Source organism: Syngnathoides biaculeatus, chromosome 13, assembly GCF_019802595.1.
Source record: "Syngnathoides biaculeatus isolate LvHL_M chromosome 13, ASM1980259v1, whole genome shotgun sequence".
NCBI lineage: Eukaryota > Metazoa > Chordata > Actinopteri > Syngnathiformes > Syngnathidae > Syngnathoides > Syngnathoides biaculeatus.
Window position 1 is genome coordinate 25,843,456 of NC_084652.1, and position 20,882 is coordinate 25,864,337.

General features: G+C 42.6%; 1 protein-coding gene across 4 annotated transcripts in view; it reads right to left on the reverse strand.

The window, feature by feature from the left end:
* fam110b (family with sequence similarity 110 member B) overlaps positions 1-20,882 on the reverse strand; it is a 74,989-nt gene that overhangs the window by 34,652 nt on the left and 19,455 nt on the right. Inside the window, exon 1 of one of the 4 annotated variants that reach the window (XM_061838393.1) lies at positions 3,098-5,902. The exons of the other annotated variants lie outside the window; for them this stretch is intronic. The gene's annotated coding sequence lies outside the window, so the exon portion shown is untranslated. Of the gene's footprint in view, positions 1-3,097; positions 5,903-20,882 lie in introns of those variants that run through there. 4 annotated transcript variants of the gene reach the window in all.

Below are 20,882 nucleotides of genomic sequence, written 5' to 3' on the forward strand. Positions count from 1 at the left end.
GTTCAAATACTTATTTTCTTCACTGTACACTCATCTATGAAGGAAGTGGGGGTGGGGGTTGGCCGTTAAGGCAGTACTGCCTGGCAACCCTGCCTTCCCCCCTCTCAGCTCTCTGCCCCTCCAGATTTTAAAAGCACCATACACTTCGTGTGGGGATAGGGCACTGATTCACGAGGTAGGGTCAGTCAGGGACCTGGCAGTCATAGTAACAGTGGGAGGTTTTACAGTTAGCGACATGGCAATGCTCCTGAGGCCCGGGCTCCCCGGGCTGGCTGACTCCTTGGTGTGGACTCCTCTCTCATGGCCCGTGGGTGCTCCCTGAGTTCCCACCCACATCATTCTCTTTAAGGGGCCCCCTGTCTGCGCCCCCTGTCTGCGCCCTCTTTTCCCAACAAATAAGGGACTTTTTCCTATACTAGGGCTGGGTTGGGACTGGCTGCATCTTGGGCCCTGTGGCTTGTGTAGGGGTTTCTTTTCTCCTGGGGTGGGGTGAGGGACGTGGCAGGCCATGTGGGGCTTTGGGTTGCTGTGGCCACTGCCTGGTGGCCAGTTGTCGGGGTGCCGCGGGAGGCTGGCAGATTGCCCTGGGTCCCTCGGCGTGGCGCGTGTCCTGTCTACAGTGTTGCTCTTGGTTGAACCTCTGGAACCAATTTCCCTCCTTGGTTAATTGGCTGAGGTACTTCGCCTCCGCGTTGCGGACACAGCAATTATCGGAGATATCTGTCAGTCTTTTTGCATGCACAGTCGTGTGAATTCATTTCCATGTGTCCGTAGGCAAACACCCCTGGGATTCTTTCTACAATTCACATTCAGTCCCACCACATTCCAGTTGTATCGCCGGGTTCACGGTCCTTGTCTTGCATACTTCTTCTCCTGTCCTGTCTTGTGCTGTTCTTCCTTCACAGGGTGTAGTGCTACGGTCTCACGTGACATCCACATTTGTTTCTTTGTTGTAGATATGGAATGATTTAGTTCTCATTCTGTTTACAATTAGCGCTTTGCCTGTCTTTTTTGTCACTCTCAGCACTCTAGAAATTGTGTTCTTCTGGACTGATTGATTCTGATCCTCACTATAACTTCAATTAAAATCCGAAGAAATCAGTGGAAGCTCAAATACTCAATTGTGATGACCCTGACTTCTCCGGCAAAAAGGGGGATAACAGATTCTATTTTCTGCTTGAGCTAACAACTGAACTGGACAAAAAAAAGAAAAAGAAAAAGAGGATGCAGATTGGCTTTCATGTCTATCCATCTCATGAATCGATGCTCCCAACCCAACAGAAGGGAAGACTTTCTTCTGTGAAAGACCAAAAAGAATTTGGACATTCTGTCACTGTGTGCTTCATGGAGACTTCACTTTGTGAATAAGTCCTTGACAGCACTGTAATGTGACCCAGCTTCCATCTACACCGGGCAGAGTAATTGGGAAAAACAAAAGGCTTCAACATCAAAGAAAAATGGTGTATGGACCTCAGCACACACTGCAGCCCGCACTTAAGAGTCGTTGTTTTAGGACTGCAAGCCATTGTACTCACCATGTGAATCCGCATCTTTCATTCTTAACGTTTCGAATTGCAGTCTCTCAGGACCTGAACATTAACAGTAACTCCATCCATAAAAAGGCTTATCAGAGCATGTCCTTCCTGTGGCTTCTGAGGAAGCATGACCTGCCACAAGAGCTTCAAAAGCAAATCTACACAGCAGTCATCAAATCAGTCCTGTGTTCTTCCATCACAGTCCTGAAGAACATGTTTGCTCTAGGAATGATCAAGTTGGATAAAATTAGAAATGAGCTCATCAGAAAGACGGCCAAGGTTTGATGTTTTGGAGACAAATCTCAAGAGAGCAGACTTCAATGATTTGGACACATCCAAAGGAGAAGAGTGAGTACAGTGTTCCCCCATTATTCGCAGGAGTTACATGCAAATCCATCAAATCAATCAAAAGCCTTTAATGTTATTATGATTGTGCATTCAACGAAATGATGAGTGCTTCTCCACGAGGTGCATGGTCAAATAAAATAGAATGAAAATAAAACATCTTGGGGAAGAATGACTGACAAAATACGAACATCAAGGCACAGTTATTTCAAAAATAAATAAATAAACAATTGCATGGGGTGTATTTTTCAGTCTTATATTCCCTGTCCAGGCTTTGGCAAGATGATTAAAACCAAGAAGAGCAGACAAAAGTGCAGTTGCATAATACTACACGACGGTACTCTTATGTTCAGTGGTTTTGAGTTCAAAGAGTTGATGGCTCTGGGGAAAAAGCTGTCCTTACAGCTCCAAGAATGACAAAACTCGGCAAATAATGGATGCACTATTATCACATACTGGTTAGACTGTCAGCATGCATGCCAGCACATGCTCTAGTATGGATGCAAGCTACCCTATGATGGAGCTCATGAGGCAGTAAGGAAAAATTGCATTTCACATCTGGAAGCAGAAGAAGCCCCACACACTGCCTGTTTAGGTAGTTCATGACTGACAATGTTGTACACACTCACTGTCGCATCGAAACTAAAATGATCAAACCACAGCACAGACTAGCATAACTAACAAATAATAAAACAAAAGAATGACTCACAAAATAATTGACAAATTAAAAGGAAAAGGGGGAAGAATGTGTGTAGTGCATGCACTTTAAACGCTATTTACATGATCCCGGCATTCTTTGTGGGATGCTGGTGCAGCACAAAAGACCTCCACAGTGCCGCAAATCATGATGCTCGGAGCATGTGAATAGAGTTTAAAGAATCAGAATCAGCTCTAATGGGCAAGTATGTAACAACACACAAGGAATTTTTCTCCGGCAGTTGGTGCCGGCCTCATAGTTTTGACATTCAGAACGAACAAACTAACAGAGCAAAGAACAATAGACATTCAATTAATCGGAACTATTCCTTATAAGGGCGGCATGGTGGAGCAGGAATAAACTGCTGGTCTCACAGTTCTGAGGTCAAGGGTTTAATCCAACAACAACAATAACAAAAACTATTGGTTCGGTGATCAAGAATTTAATTACTGAATTGCAAGATAGAAAAAACTGTTTGAATGCCTGCTAGTTTTGATTTGTATTAATCAGTAGCGCCTACCCGACAGAAGAACCTGGAAGAGCTGGTGGCCAGGATGTGCAGGGCCTGAAAGAATCCTGTCCGCTCTGGTCCTAGTTCGAGTGGCGTGCAAGTCTTCAAGAGTGGGTATTGTGGTGCGGACAATCCGTTCAGATGTTTTGATTGTCCGTTGCAGTCGGAGTTTGTCCATCTTGTGGCAGCCCCAAACCAGACCGTGATTAAGGTACACAGTACTAATTCAGTGACCGCTGTGTAGAGCAGTTTCAGCAGCTCTTGTGACAGACCGTGGTTCCCCAGAAGCCACAAGAAGTACATCCTTTGCTGGACTCTTTTGATTATAGAGTTGATGTTAGTCCCTGTGGAGACCCCTAACCGGACAAGCTGAAAGGCAAATTCTCAATGATTCCATTGAAGCCCACATTGAAGTTGTAGCTGCACGGTGAAAGGCCGATTAGCACATCAGCTTCACATCTCTGAGGGCCCAGGCTCAAATTCGGCCTCGCCTGTGAAGAGTTTGCAAGTTCGTGTTGACTATAGGTATGCCGGTGCAGTTACTGACCCAGTTGCCAACTTCCCAACAACAATTTGATAAACTGCATAATTCCCTGCGGTCCTGCTGTGCAAGACAGCTACTAAAAGAAGCCTGCTGGAGCTTATCCAATTACAAGTTTCCCATCAAATCCCGATTCTGATCTCCAAAAGACTCGATTCCTTTATTGGTAGATAGGGACCAAAAGGTTGGGGGACCCTCTCTTGGAGAAGACCAAGCTGGGATTGATCAACAATGGAACACAAATACAGAAATTAACTATTTACTTAATGTTACTGACTTTTCAGAAACTGCATAAATATTTCAAATACATGCCTTGATGTCTGTGTCAGTGTGTCAACTCTACAGGTGAAGCTGTGAAATTTTGAGAACTGTTTGTCTTGATTTGAAATCAAATAGTATAAAATGTGATTGAACAGTTAACACTTGATCTGCTGAGATTAAAGATTAAACAATCATTAGTATGAGTACAAGGTTGAGAGTGTCTTACATCAGTGATTTTTCAACTCATTTTTTGGGTCAAAATTGTGGACTTTATTCAAGTTGCCAAATGTGGTCTACGCCAACTTTGTAGACATGTGGACATGCCTACTGTGAATTTAACATTTGACTCCCACCTCTTGTGGCTCATGTCCCGCTTCTGTGCTTTCCTATCTGGTTAATCTAACCAGCCACGGGGTTCTCTCGGAAAACCCCCTTCCTTTTCCATTGTCCTGCGGCACCCTTCCACTGGGGTCCTTTCGGATGGGCGCCTAGAGCCGAGCCTGCCTCTCGGCTAGGTAGGACAGGGTCATGAGCCCTCACCTTACAGGCATATTATGTGTCACTTCTGGAGTTTATTGTGCAAGCGAGACAGTGTCAATGTACTTGGATGTATCCGCAGATACTCTGCTCTGGGACTTAAGTTGGTGTGGGACGATTAACGCATTTTCACATGCACACTCATAAAGTTCAAACATCAAATTTACATACTGTGCAAAAACATTTATATTTTGTTTCACTGTCAGAAGTCAAATAAGACTAAAATTATCCTTTCACGTCAGTCAGATCACCCAAATGGGAGAATAAGGAACTCAGAAAATCAGTGGATGGATAGGTCACACTAAATCAATCAAAATATGGTACTTTCAAAACCATATGTCAATCTTCAATATTTGGTTGAAAATCCCCATGCTTTAATCACTGCCTCAATGCAATTAGCCTGTGTGACATGCCAAGGAAGTTATCCAAAACCAGATTTTCTTTCCCTTCCTATCAGTTCTTCTTTGTTTTGGGTTCTTTTGAAAGTATCCCCTATATTCTCAGTGGGGTTTAGATATGGCGAGTTAGTTCGTCAGTCAATGGACATGGGCATCAAACTAGGTTTTGGTGTTTCTAGCAGTATGGGCAGGACGTAGGTCACTCAAGAAGATACAAACTGTATCTTCTTACAGATCCTCAGCAAAAGGAATCATGAAGTCCTCCAAAACATCCTGTTAGATGGTTGTTGTAACTTTGGGTTTAAGAAATCTGAGTTCATCAACACCTGCAGTGGACTTTGCACCCCAAATCACGACTTTACTTTAAATCAGAAATGAGGACCTTGGACCACTAGTCCAATCCTCCTTGGCTCAGTTGAGACACTTCCCGAGGAGCCGAGACTTGTACCCCATCTCCCGGATATGTCTGAATGTGGTGGGTTTTTTTAACCTGCGACTCCTGCCTCATTTCACTCGGATAATCCGGTGAAGCCCACATTGAACTGTCTCTCTCTCACTCACACACATGCACATCAGATCATCCCTCCACCCATCTATTGTGCTAATCCATAGTATTTGTATGTTAAATTTCAATTCTTGTGGTGCTTGTTTTCAAAATATTTCAAATATTTTAGAATTAGATATATCCATCAATTTTTTGAGCTGCTTATCGTCACAGGGGTTGCCGGACTGTCTGTGCTAATCCCAGCTGTCATCCGGCAAGAGGCAGGGTACACGCTCAACTAGTTGCCAGCCAAGCGCAGGGCACGTGGAGACAGACAAAAGTCGAACACACGATCACACCGAGGGGTGATCTAGAGTCTTCAATTAACGCAAGTTTTGGGGATTTGGGAGGAAAAAGGTGTGCCCAGAGAAAACCCACGCAGACACAGGGAGAACACACAAACTCCGCACAGGCGTGGCCAGAATTGAACCCAGGTCCACATAACTGCGAGGCTGACACTCTACAGCTGTTCCACCGTGCCACCCTATTATACAGTGAGGAAAATAAGTATTTGAACACCCTCCTATATTGCAAGTTCTCCCACTAAGAAATCATGGAGTGGGCTGAAATTTCCACCCTAGGTGCATGTCCACTGTGAGAGAGATAATCTCAAAAGAAAAATCCAGATATCACAATGTATGACTTTTTAACGATTTGTCTGATACAGCTGCAAATAAGTATTTCAGCACCTGTCTATCAGCTATATTTCTGACCCTCAAAGACCTGTTAGTCCGCCTTTAAAAGTCCACCTCCACTCCATGTATTATCCTCAATCAGATGCACCTATGTGAGGTCGTAAACTGCATAAAGACACCTGTCCACCCCATACAATCAGTAAGACTCATACTTGTCACATGGTCAAGACCAAAGACCTGTCCAAAGACACCAGAGACAAAATTGTACAACTCCACATGGCTGGAAAGGGCTACGGAGAAATTGCCAAGCAGCTTGGTGAAAAAAGGTCCATTGTTGGAGCAATCATTAGAAAATGGAAGAAGCTAAACATGACGATCAATCTCAATCGGAGTGGAGCACTGAGACATCATGGTTTGAAGTCATGCATGGCACGGAAGGTTCCCCTGCTTAAACCAGCACATGTCAAGGCCCGTCTTAAGTTTGCCATTGACCATTTGGATGATACAGAGGAGTCATGGGAGAAGATTTTGTGGTCAGATGAGACAAAAATTGAACTTTTTGGTACTAATTCCACTGACCGTGTTTGGAGGAAGACGGATGATGAGTTCCATCCCAAGAACACAATCTCTGTGAAACATGGGGGTGGTAGCATCATGCTTTGGGGGTGTTTTTCTGCACATGGGACAGGACGACTGCACTGTATTAAAGAGTGGAGGACCGTGGCCATGTTTTGTGAGATTTTGTGGAACAATTTCTTTCCCTCAGTCAGAGTATTGAAGATCTCGGTCGTGGCTGGATCTTTCAAATTGACAATGACCCGAAGCATACAGCCAGGAAAACCAAGGAGTGGCTCCGTAAGAAGCATATGAAGGTTCTGGCGTGGCCTAGCCAGTCTCCAGACCTCAACCCAATAGAAAATCTTTGGAGGGAGCTGAAACTTTGTGTTTCTCAGTGGCAGCCCAGAAAACTTTCTGATCTAGAGAAGAGTGGGCCAAAATCCCTCGTGCAGTGTGTGCAAATCTGGTGAACAACTACAGGAAACAATTGCAAACAAACCTCTGGAATTGCAAACAAAGGCTACTGTACAAAATATTAACATTGTTTTTCTCAGGTGTTCAAATACTTATTTGCAGCTGTATCACACAAATTGTTAAAAAAATCATACATTGTGATTTCTTGATTTTTCATTTTACATTATCTCTCTCAAAGTGGACATGCACCTACAATGAAATTTTCAGACCCCTCTATGATTTCTAAGTGGGAGAACTTGCAATATAGCAGGGTGTTCAAATACTTTCTTCATTGTATCTGCGAGCAACAGTATGGTTTCATGCCTAGAAAGAGTATCACAAATGCATTATTTGCTTTGAGGATGGTCATGGAAAAGTACAGAAAAGATCATAAGGAGCTACATTGTGTCTGTGGATCTAGAGAACGCCTATGACAGGGTATGAAGATAGGAACTGTGATACTGGATGCGTAAGTCTGGTGTGGCAGAGAAATATTTTAGAATAGTACAGGACATGTATGAATGAGGGCAGCACAATAGTGCTGAGGTGAGCCGTTGGTGTAACAGAAGCATTTAAGGTGGAGGTGGGACTGCATAAGGGATTAGCTCTGAGCCCCTTCCTTTTGCTGTGGTAATGGATAGGCTGGCAGATGAGGTTAGTCTGGAATCCTCTTGGATCATGATGTTCACGGATGACATTTTGATCTGCAGTGAAAGCAGAGAGCAGATGGCGGAACAATTAGAAAGATGGAAGCATGCACTGGAAAGGAGAGTAATGAAGATTTGCTGAAGTAAAACAGAATATATGTGCATGAATGAGAGGGGTTTATGAGGAAGGGTGAGGCTCCAAGGAGAAGAGATAGCAAGGATAGACGACTTCAAATACTTGGGGTCAACAATACAGAGCAATGGTGAGTGTGGTCAGGAAGTGAAGAAACGGGTTCAAGCAGGTTGGAACAGCTGGGGGAAAGTGTCTGTGCAATGTGACAGAAGAGACTCTGCTAGGTTGGAGGGCAAAGTTTATAAAACAGTGGTCAGGCCGCCTCGGATGTATGGATTTAAGACCGTGGCACTGAAGAGACAACAGGAAGCAGAACTGGAGATGGCAGAAATGAAGATGTTGAGATTCTCGCTGGGATTGACCAGGTTGGACAGGATTACAAATTAGCTCATTTAGAGGGACAGCCAAAGTTGGATGGTTTGGAGACAAGGTTCGAGAGAGCAGACATCAATGGTTAGGACATGTCCAGAGGCTCGAGTGAGTACATTGCTGAGGATGGAGCTGCCAGGCAAAAGAGCGAGTGAAGACATGAGGGCAATAGGTGTTAGCGAGGAAAAGGAATAGGCTAAGAGAGTCTCGTTAGTCTAAATTGGGCCTAGATAGCAAAAGATGATGCGCTGTGGCAACACCTCACTGGACAAGCCAAAAGGAAAAGAAGATTCCAATATCAATGCATCCTGTTTTTTTTTTTTTTTTTTTTGTGATCGGTGTGCTTTCATCTGGTCTACTCATCTCAACTCCAACTTTATACACTTGTTTCTGAATAGATCGCGTGGACTGTATTATCAGAAGAAAATGGGGGGCGGGGTGTTGAGGACTTCTTGTAACAATGGCTTGATGTAAGTTCACATACTTTCATTGCAATACGGCTCGCAAGACATCAAAATGTTATGTCGTCTCGTGATCTAATGCTAGAGCTGGTGGTTTGGAAAAATGCTGCTCTTGTATTGAACTCGATATGGCCAGAGCAGGGGATTCCAACTTTTTCAGAGCCAAAGAACATATTTTATTGTTGAGAAATCTCATGTTACACCAACAAAAAAAAAAATGTCACAAGTCGATAAGTTAATTCCTGTATGTACTCTGTGTCATCTCAGAATTTGTCTGTTGCTCTGCCGCACTCGCAGATGAACAAAGATACATTATAGATTTTAAATACTGTAAATGTATTTTTTAACAATTAAGTACACACGTGTATACAGTATACCCTTATTATTCGTGGCGGTTATGTCCTCCCCATGAATCCTCAAAATCTGTGAATTATTGATGCGGTTTAAAAAGCCCTTGTATAATGTATAAACGTGGCAAAAAAGATTTTACTTTAAGTGGGGATAGAAAAAAAATGTTCTCCATTCCACTTTAATTTGCTGTAAAAGAAAAATCTACCTCAATTAGATGTAGAAGACAGCGGTACTTTTTGGTGCCCTGAAGGGAGGATGCAGCACGACAGTGACACAATGCATCGATCGCGGACGGCATGCCTAAAAAAAAGACCTGACATCTTTTGGTTTGTTTTTTTTTAAACATTTTGGCAGCACACTGAACTAAAGGGTTATACTCATAATTACAAATGTTACAGTACAGTACTTATGCAGCCCATCAATGTGGTGGATAATGACAGCGTCCTAATTTTGCCACCCACCACTGGTGCTTTAGTTACCAACACAGTCTGGGAAACCTACTGCAAAGACGAGATAGACATGCTGCTTATGTTTAGAATAATAAGCAAAAGCAAATTTTTTGTATAGCCATACACGAGGTAACTCAGTGTGCTTTACATGATTAAACTCATTTGAAAACAAAGAGATAAAACATTTAAAACCGGATAAAAACTATAAAAATGACAAAATGTTAAAAAAAGACAAAACCACATACAGTGCAAGTAATATGATCGAAAAGTGGATATATTCTAAAAAGCATGAGAAAAAACAAGTTTTTAACTTTAATTTAAAAACATTCACACTTGGGCCTGACCTCACATCTGTTGGTAATAGCAAAAGTTTAAAAAGAAATGCTGTTGCTTTAAAGGGCCACTGTCATGAAATGCATGATTTTTAGTATGTTATTAATGAAAAAACGGCAGCCGACATGGATCCATCTGTTTCTTCATGATTTTGACGTACACAGCTTTTTGTAACTCCCACCATGAAAATCCTCTCGCGGGATTTGTTTTCGAGAAGAAGCAGGAAGTGGCGTACATGGCAGGACCGCCCTCAAGTGGACTCGTTTGTTTCTATTAGTTTTACCTTCGAGAAGGTAGGTCGTTGTTCCTTCGTGTTAGCCAAAATGGCGGCTCGTTGCATTGCTGGACATTGCTTGAACACTTGGGACTATGGATTTACCCTTCATAAATTTGCAAGAGACCTGGTTTGTCGTGAAAATGGATTGCATGGGTGCAGAGGACGAGAGCTTCGTGGGTTCCAAATGACAGGTAGGTGTGTATACAGCTACTAAAAAAAAATAATAGTTTGGGGCAGATCACTTAATCGGTCTCTCATAACGTAACAAAAAGATCCGCGTACATATGACAGGCATGCTAATTGTGTAGATGTGTGCGTCGGACGGCGTCGGGCTGCTGTGTCGTTTCGCCAGCGAAGGGTGTGCGTCGGGCTTGAGGATGGCGGCGGCTCTGAACAACGCTGCAGACAATGCCGAACTCAGCCGCGTGCGACGACAATGCCGTAAAGCGCCCCGGATCGACGGATGTTGTTCATCTATGCTTAGCTATGAACAACCCCCTAAAGCAGCCCGGCTCGGCTCCATGATAAGCCACCTATGTGCCGAAAATGAGCCACACCGGCCGGCCTCAATGAGTCGCGATGGCTCATCTCCGCCGAGGAAGTAGATCAGACAGGGAGGCGGTTTGGCCGTGATTGCGTATTATCTGAATATGGCTCAAAACAATAGTGTAATATTGCCCCGGTGACTTTACTAGGTTGTGTGATGTTGTCCTTTTCGAAAAGAGCTTCCATGTCAGAAGGGGCGTGTTCATCTCCCATAGTAGGGTCCACCGCATGTTTTCATTGGCGAATGTCCGGGTGATGTCACGGACAGGGGATGCAGCCAATATGGCGACCACTTGGATGTCGTAGAATGACACGTCTGCAACTTGGCGCATGGATGACGCGCTCTCCGCTCACATTTATTTTTTTCGTATAGACATTGGAGTGAATAATGTTATATGTATTTTTCATTACAATTATCTATTTTAGAATTTTTATTGGGATGACACTTGACCTTTAAGAGGCCATGACTGTTGGATAATGTGCATAATAGAAAAGTGTTGAAACTGGATGAGATTTTCTCTTTTTTTTGAGTAAGAAAGGTCTGGTCTGATGCCAAAGTAGAAAGCACAGGATGAGATGGTGTGTAATGTTAAAATCCCACTTTGTCACAGCCTGATCGAGGATGAAACCACAGACAATACAGCGCACAAAAAGCTAATTCTGTATTTTAAATATAGGAGGCAACATAACAAACTTAAAACCTGTTTGGGAGCATCTTTCAGCATTCAACATGCATTGGTATTGTGCAAGCAATAATTCAGTTTTACACTAAGAAAAAACGATGAGGATATCATTAAAAAAAAAAAAAGTTGGAAACGACCTTTCAAATGTAAAGTTCATAGATGGCTTGGTTTGGTTCACAATGTTTTTTTTTTTCAATTACATTTACATTTTACATTTTTTTTTTTCATTTTCAGTTTGGAAAAACACAAATAAATAGTTTTTTAAAAATGATCTAATGTAAATGCTGTAATCCAAATCTTTTAAATGTGGATGACACTAATCTAACCACAAACCACAGTGCAGATAAAAAAAAATTCAGAAATTCTGACTCAGATGAACGCACAACTATGAGTGGAGGTCAAATGAAACCAAAGACAAAATTGGTTGTGGAAAGTCTCTGGGTGAGGCAATATAGCAAAAGCTATCTTTCATTTGGATTTTCCGTAACCGGGGATCCAACGATTATGACTCCATTGTGCTTGATGTGTGGTGAAAAGCTTTCCAACAGTCCAAATCAGCTGAAACAGCATCTCCAAATGAAATACGCTCCACTTCAGAACAAGAATGCAAAACATTTTGTTCGCCTTAGTGTACATGGAGGAATAGGCAAAGTTGATGAGTAAAAACAAAGATAAACAAGAAAGCCCTTAAAACTAGCTTTTACATTGCTGAACTTGTTTCCAAATTAAAAAAGTCACACCCTGTGGCAGACATTAATACTTCCCGCATGTAAAGGTATTGTAATGACATGGTTCAACAACCCAAAGCGGCTAAAGAAATAGCCAAACTCCCTCTTTTATTTGACACCATTTCCAGATGTTTTGGTGATGTCTGCAGACATCGAAAGTTTAGTTTTGGAAAAGGTCCCTATCAGTTGAAATTGAAAATTGACGAGTCCACTAATATTAGTGGAGATACCCAACTCCTGACCAATGTGCAGTTTGTGGATCGATATGCAAAAGGCGAAGAGTTTTTTTTTGCAAGCAACGAAAAAAAATAAAAACAGGAGAGGAAATTTTCCGGGTGCCATCTGAATAGCATGTACAAAGTGGACCTAAATGGGAAAACTGCACGGGTGTCTGCACTGATGGAGCAACAGGCATGGTCAGACCCACCAAAAGCTTTGTAAGCAGAGTGAAAGAGACCCCGATGTGATTGTTACGCACTGCTTTTTACACTGTGAGGCCATCCTATCCAAGAGCTTAACAGCAGACTTAGTTCCTATGCATCTATCCATGCGAACTGTATTATTGAATTTCTCAGTAATCACACCGCATGAAACGCCTAAAATGCGTGCAGTAGGTATTTAGCATTACACTTTTACACTTTCTGTTCTCCTGCAGCACAGTGATCGACTGGTCAGAGCGTCTGCCTCACAATTTTGAGGACCAGAGTTCAAATCCCAACCCCACCTGTGTAGAAATCGCATGTTCTCCCCGTACCTTTGGGTTTTCTTTGAGCACTCCAGTTTGCTCCCACATCCCACAGGCCTGCATGGTAGGTTAATTGAAGATTCTAAATTACCCATAGGTGTGAATGTGAGTGTGAATGGTTGTTTAAAGTGCGACTGTCATGAAATGCATTATCTTTAGTATGTTATTAATGAAAAAACAGCAGCCAACACGGACCCATGTGTTTTTTTTTCACCACAAAACATGATTTTGGCGTATACAGCGTTTTGTAATTCCCGCCATGAAAATCCTCTCGAGGGATTTGTTTTCGAGAAGAAGCAGGAAGTGACATACATGGCAGGACCACCCTCAAGTGGACTCATTTGTTTATATTAGTTTTACCTCCAGGAAGGTAGCTCTTTGTTCCTTCGTGTTAGCCAAAATGCCGGCTCGGTGCATTGTTGGACATGGCTTGAACACTCAGGAGGACGGATTTACCCTTCATAAGTTTGCAAGAGACCCAGTTCGTCGTGAAAAATTGATTGCATGGGTGCAAAAGACGAGAGCTTCATGGGTCCCAAATGACAAGTATGTGTGTGTACAGTTACGAAAAACTAAATAAACAATAGTTGGAGGGTGGGGGGGCGTAGTCCATAAATCAGGGTTGCTAAATGTGTCGATGTGCTCATCGGAAGGCTTCCATGCAGCAGCCGCTGAAGGATGGCCTCCGCAGGCCTTGTGGATCGCTACCGGCCTTGTCGACAAGGCCGAGCCTGCTGCCAGGGTGGCTCATGTCAGCTGCGGAAATGGGCGTTTATCACCGCCGCGCTGAGGTGGATAGGGTGAGGTGGTGGTTTGGCCGTTATTCGCATGTCATCTATATGTGGCTCGAAACAATAGGGTAATATTGCCCCGGACACTTCACTTGGTTGTGAGATGTTTTCTTCGAAAAGAGCTTCCGTGTCTGAAGGGGCGTGTCCTACAGTAGGCGCCACAGTGTGTTTTCAATGGCGAATGTCCGTGGTGACGTCACGGACAGTAAATGCAGCCAATTTGGTGACCACTTGGATGTCGAATGAGACTTCTGCAACTTTGCGCATGGATGACAACATTCCACCGAAAAGCAAGCTGAGAATGAGAAAAGTGAACAAACTAAAATCCCAATTGGCCGCACAGCAGTCACTTTTCACCCAATATAGTTTAACAGCGAAAGCTGCCACCGAAGCATCATTTCCAGGTTCGTCACATCATCCTTAATAACAAGAAGTCCTTCCAAGATGCCGAGATGGTAAAAGAGGCATAGGTGACTCGTTGTTACGATCTTTTAAAACTAAGGCAGAAATACAGTATTATAAAAAAAAGTCTGGGCACCCCTGCTTTACACAATCGGGATTTTTGGGGCCATCAATCAGCATGTTTTCAAAAACATTACCCGATCACCAATCAGATAATATTATGGAGCAATGTGTATATTTAAATGACTTGTTCATTTATGGTGTAAACAGGGTGATTCCCCAGAACTCGACAAGTATGGGGTTAAATGTGATGAAATTCCCAACCCTTTTTATGAAAGTATGTCTCATATGTTGTTATGAGGACACCTAATAACTGTTTGATTTCGAGGAAAACACTGGCTAATTGCTAGGGGTTCAATAGTAACACATGGAATCAGGTTTTAATTGCAAGTTACTTTTCTGCCATTTCCAATATAATGGAACAATTTGTCTTATTCTTTTCCTTTCGGCTTGTCCCGTTAGTAAGTGTGATGAAATTCCCAACCCTTTTTATGAAAGTATGTCTCATATATTGTTATGAGGACACCCAATAACTGTTTGATTTCGAGGAAAACACTGATTGGCTAATTGCTAAGGGTTCAATAGTAACACATAGAATCAGGTTTTAATTGTAAATTACTTTTCTGCCATTTCCAATATAATGGAACAATTTGTCTTCTTCTTCTCCTTTCGGCTTGTCCCGTTAGGGGTCGCCACAGCGTGTCATCTTTTTCCATCTAAGCCTATCTCATGCATCTTCCTCTCGAACACCCACTGTCCTCATGTCCTCCCTCACGACACCCATCAACCTTACCTTTGGTCTTCCTCTCACTCCTTTGCCTGGCAGTTGGAAAGAGTAGTGGAGGCTAGACTCAGGACAGAAGTATCTGCGAGCAACAGTATGGTTTCATACCTAGAAAGAGTTTCACAGATGCACTATTTGCCTTGAGGATGCTTGTGGAAAAGTACAGAGAAGGTCAGAAGGAGCTACATTGTGTCTTTGTAGACCTAGAAGAAAGCCTATGACAGATGGTACTGCATGCACAAGTCTGGTGTGGCGGAGAAATATGTTAGAATAGTACAGGACATGTATGAGGGTAGCACAACAGCGGTGAGATGTGCCGTTGGTGTGTCAGAAGAATTTAAGGTAGACGTAGGACTGCATCAGGGTTCCGCGCTGAGCCCCTTCCTGTTTGAGGTAGTAATGGATAGGCTGACAGATGAAGTTAGACTGGATTCCCCTTGGACCATGATGTTCGTAGATGATATTGTGATCTGCAGTGAAAGCAGGGAACAGGCGGAGGAACAGTTAGAAAGATGGGGGTATGCACTGGAAAGGAGAGGATTGAAGATTAGCCATGTTAAAGCAGAATATATGTGCATGAATGAGAGGGGCAGAGGAGGAGGAAGCTCCAGGGAGAAGAGATAGCGAAGGTGGACAACTTCCAATACTTGGGGTCAACAAAACAGAGCAATGAAGAGTGTGGTAAGGAAGTGAAGAAACTGGTCCAAGCGGGGTGGAACAGTTGGCGGAAGGTGTCTGGTGTTCTATGTGACAGAAGAGTATCTGCCAGGATGAAGGGCAAAACTTATAAAACAATGGTGAGGCCGGCCATGATGTACGGATTAGAGACAGTGGCTCTGAAGAAACAACAGGAAGCAGAACTGGAGGTAGGAGAAATGAAGATGGTGAGGTTCTTGCTTGGTGTGAACAGGTTGGATTGGATTAGAAATTAGAGGGACAGCCAAAGATGGATGTTTTGGAGACAAGGTGAGAGAGAACAGACTTCAGTAGTTTGGACATGTTCAGAGGCGAGAGATGAGTATGTTGGGAGAAGGGTGCTGAGGATGGAGCTCCCAGGTAAAAGAGTGAGAGGAAGACTAAAGAAAAGGTTGATGGATGATGTGCGGGAGGACATGAGGACAGTGGGTGTTAGAGAGGAGGATGTATGAGATAGGCTTCAATGGAAAAATACACGCTGAAAAGTTTGAAAAAATGGATGGCTGTGGTGCATTCTGGCGATAGCTGTCAACAAAATTCTGACAAAAATTGAAAAAAATGAAAAGTCCTGACCAAGAAAAAAAAATTAGGGAGAAGTTCCCCAAGGTCCAAGCTCAGATTATTTTGCCCTATCACTGGATAGCACAAAATCACATTTGTCATTAAAATATGCTTAAAATATGCCAGTTTATCACAAAACTAATGAATTAAGTGAACTATTCAGTAAAAAGACATCTAAAATTGTCCTTTTCCCCACATTATACACATTATAGTATAGATATAGAATATACACAAAAATATATCCTAGAATTTCTACACCGTACAGCAAAACATGTTCAAGAAGTTGATCTGTAGTAATTACTATTAATGTTTAAGTCTCAAACTTGTTACGTCGCATTATACTGATACACCCGACCACATTGCTCACTATCTTAGATATAGATCTAGTAATACGAATAGTATGAGTTGCCTTTAATATATATATATATATATATATATATATATATATATATATATATATATATAAATATAAGGGGAGGCCCCGTAGCTCAGTGATTAGAGCATTGGTTTGGTAAACCAGGGGTTGTGGGTTCGTATCCCACTGTAGCCTCCACTCCCTGAGAAGTGTTGCATCAGGAAATAGCAAAGCGTAAAAATTGTGCCAAACAAATGTGTGTTCATCTGAGATGACACACTGTGGCGACCCCGAAAGGGACGAGTCGAAAGAAACTTACTATATATGTGTATATGTATATATATGTATATATATATATATATATATATATATATATATATATATATATATGGCAGTCCCATATCTACAGGTGTGTCAGTCATGCTCGCAGATAAAGTTGCGGGTGTGATTAGGGATGGCCTTAAAATAACTTACTGCATTAATATTACATAACTTGTAAATTAAAAATAAAATAAATACATAACTAAAATAGAAAACAAAAATTTCAAACTCAGAAATGATAATTTCCACTTTCAACTGATATTAGTAGAACATGATATAAAACGGTATTTAAAATTTTTCATCAATACAAATTCTTGATCTGACAAACTTATCTGACAAACTTAAATGCACGGGCCTGTCAAGGAATAAACACAAACGGTCTATACCCGCAATGTTTTGAAGATGCTGAAAGTTTAGTTCAACATAATCGGCGTATGTGGCAACAAGCTAGCGATACATTGTAACAAACATTCCTGTCGCCAATCGTGATGTTGTGTGTTGGGGGGGCACCATCGCCGCGATTGCCGTAAATAAGAGGCTGGCTTGCTAGAACGCGCCTTTATGTGCATGCGCGACGTATTGACCACACCTGAATGAAGCGGCGAGGTGGATGATAGTCTTAACTTCTCTTTTTTTTGGGGGGGGGGGGGGTCGCGATCGACGCAATGAAAACCCCGGTGTAACTGAATTTCCTGGCTCATGATGTCGATGACTTTCGACGTAAATGCGCTCGCATTACGTTAAGCAGCTCTGAACTTCCGTACATCCTCGGTAATGTTAACTTGCCTTTCCTGTTTCCGGGTGAATCCCGGTTGTTTTGGAGCAGGCTTGTTTAGTTAACAACGTTTATGAAATAAACATGTATATTAATGTTAGAGGCCCCGTAGCTCAGTGGTTAGAGCACTGGTTTGGTAAACCAGGGATTGTGGGTTCGTATCCCACTGGGGCCTCCACTCCCTGAGAAGGGTTGCGTCAGGAAGGGCATCCGGTGTAAAAATTGTGCCAACCATATATATGAGTTCATCTGAGATTATACGCTGCGGCGACCCCGAAAGGGACAAGCCGAAAGGAAAACAACAACAACATTAATGTCAAGACAACACAAAATAAGCGACGTCTTGAGAGACATGGCTACGCTTGTGAGAGCAAAACAACGAACTCAAACGCATGTTCGTTCAATGTTGTCAACTAATATCCAGATTCATTTTGGGGAATCTTTCCTCAATTTTCCAGAGGAATTTTCGTGAAAACCTGAAAATCTGGATTTCCGGGAAAATCTGGAGGACTTTCATCAGTGCAATAAGAACCAGGAGAAATCCTGTTTGTTTTCTCCTCACTAAATTATCCAGCTCTAGTCATCATGAATGCAGACAGAAGTCAGTAAACTTTACCCAAGGGCCCTGATGTAAAACTATATGCCTGACCACAGACTGTATGGCAAAGTTCACATCCCAGAATAAAGAAGATGCATGCACCAAATCACCATCCCTAATCCAACCAATGAGTAATTAAGAGGGGCGTTCAGTCAAGACTTCCCCTGACCTACTTTCGGTTAAGGTAGGAAGTTGAAATTGTACACGGACATTACCTTACACCTCTATAGGTCACATGGTAATTTGCAGCTCTGATACATAATTCGTTTCTCATTTTCAGGTGCTGAAGTAAAGTAAGGTAGAGTGATGGAGCAAGCTGAGTACAGAGCAGTCATAAGGTTCCTGTATTTGAAAGGTCGCACTCCGACGGAGGCATTTGATGAGATGAAAGAAGTTTATGGGGAGGATGCCCCATCATATGACGTTGTCAAACACTGGCATCGTCAGTTCAAGTGTGGATGTACATCTGTGGAAACGGCCCCAATTGCTGGGCGCCCACAGTCCGCCATTGATGATGCCAGTATGTGGAGGCCGCCGTCTTGGACAATCGTTGTATAACAGTACCCCAACTAGCCCATGAGGTTCAGATCAGTGTGGGGTCTGTGGTCAAAAAATCATCCATGACCGTTTGCACATGGGAAAAGTTTGAGAGGATGGATTCCACGGTTACTTACTCCTTTCCAGAAACAAGAACAAGTCGAGTGCTCCCGAGCTCTTTTGACCTTGTGCCGAGACAACCAGGATGACTTTTTTGACGGACTAATAACACAGGGTGAAACATGGGTGCATCACTATGACCCGGAGACAAAAGCTCAATCCAATCAATGGAAGCATTTAGACACACCACCTCCAAAGAAGGCATGGGTCCAACCATCAGCCGGCAAAGTCATGCTGACAGTATTTTGGGATCAGTGTGGAGTAGTGATGATCGATTTCTTGGCGAAGGCTACCACAATTACTGGAACATACTATGCCTCACTTCTGAACAAATTGCGAAAATCAAAACAGAGAGAAGTGGAATGCTGACTGGATTCTGGGTACGACTCCTGCGGGACAATGCTCCATTTCACAACACGCATGTTGCCCAGACAGAAGCTTGGGCCTGCAGCTATGAAGTCCTTCCTCACCCTCCTTACTCTCCCAACTTGGCACCGTCTGACTTCCACCTCTTTCCGTCCACGAAGTCATTTTTAAAAGGAAAGCGATTCAAAAATGATGAAAGCCTCATTTCTGAAGTCAAGGCTTAGGCACAACCTGCTGAGTTCTACATAAGAGGTCTACAAAACTGCAGAAAGCGATGGGAGAAGTGTGTCTCCCTTGCAGGAGCCTATGTAGAGAAAGACTAATATTTGTGCCAAGATTCAATTCTCTTATTGGAAGTAGGTCAGGGGAAATCTTTAATCTTTAATGAACGCCGTATCACATTAAAAATAAAGGAAATTGCATGAACTGCATAGTAACTAAGGTAAATGTACTGGTATTAGTTTTTGCTACACTGTTAAGTCCCAAAATTTCTCTAAAAAAATTCTCTAAACAAGCATCAGAATCAGAATCACATTTATTGGCCAAGAGTGTAAAAACACAAGGAATTTTTCTCCGGCAGTCATTCCCGCCCTGGTACGACATTCATTCAGAATAAAGAACAAGGAACGACATTGGAACAATATTTCTGTTTATCGGGACTATTCCTTATAAGAGTCGCGCAAGATGTAAAATCTTCATCTCCAACAGGTAAGAGCTACAGTGAAGAAAATAAGTATTTGAATACCCTGCTATATTGCAAGTTCTCCCACTTAATGAAGGGGTCTGAAATTTTATCGTAGGTGCATGTCTACTGTGCGAGAGATAATCTCAAAAGAAAAATCCGGAAATCAGAATGTATGATTTTTTTTAATGATTTATTTGTGTGATACAGCTGCAAATAAGTATTTGAACACCTGAGAAAACCAATGTGAATATTTTGTACAGTTGCCTTGACAGAGGTCAAACGTTTCCTGTAGTTGTTCACCAGGTTTGCAAACACTGCAGGAGGGATTTTGGCCCTCTCCTCCACACAGATCTTCTCTCGCTCAGACAGGTTTCTGGGCTGTCGCTGAGAAACATGGAGTTTCAGCTCCCTCCAAATATTTCTATTGGGTTTAGGTCTGGAGACTTGCTAGGCCTCATCAGAACCCTGATTTGCTTCTTACGGAGCCACTCGTTGGTTTTCCTGGCTCTGTGCTTCGGGTCATTGTCATGTTGAAAGACCCAGCCACGACCCATCTTCAATGCCCTGACTAAGGGAAAGAGGTTGTTCCCTAAAATCGCACAATACATGGCTGCGGTCATCCTCTCATTAATACAGTGCAGTTGTCCTGTCCCGTGTGCAGAAAAAAAAACAAACAAAGCATGATGCTATCACCCCCATGCTTCACAGTTGGGATGGTGTTCTTGGGATGGAACTCATCATTCGTCTTCCTCCAAACATGGTTAGTGGAATTATGACCAAAAATTTCCATTTTGGTCTCATCTGAAAGAAAAAAAAAATCCAAACCTTTCCAACCCTCTGTGAAAATGTAACAGCCCTCTGAACCCAATAATGGGTTATGGTACCCTTGGCAGCAATAATTGACCCCTCCGTACAGAGCACTTAACCACGCCTCCTGAAGTGACGTCACGCCACGTGCGCTGATGTAAGACAAACAGTAAAAATGGCAAATACAATACAATACATTCTGAACTGAGACAGACTCCATGCTTCTGATTTCATTCAAATCAACGATATATTATAGATTCTAAATACAATACATTCTTAACTGAGCG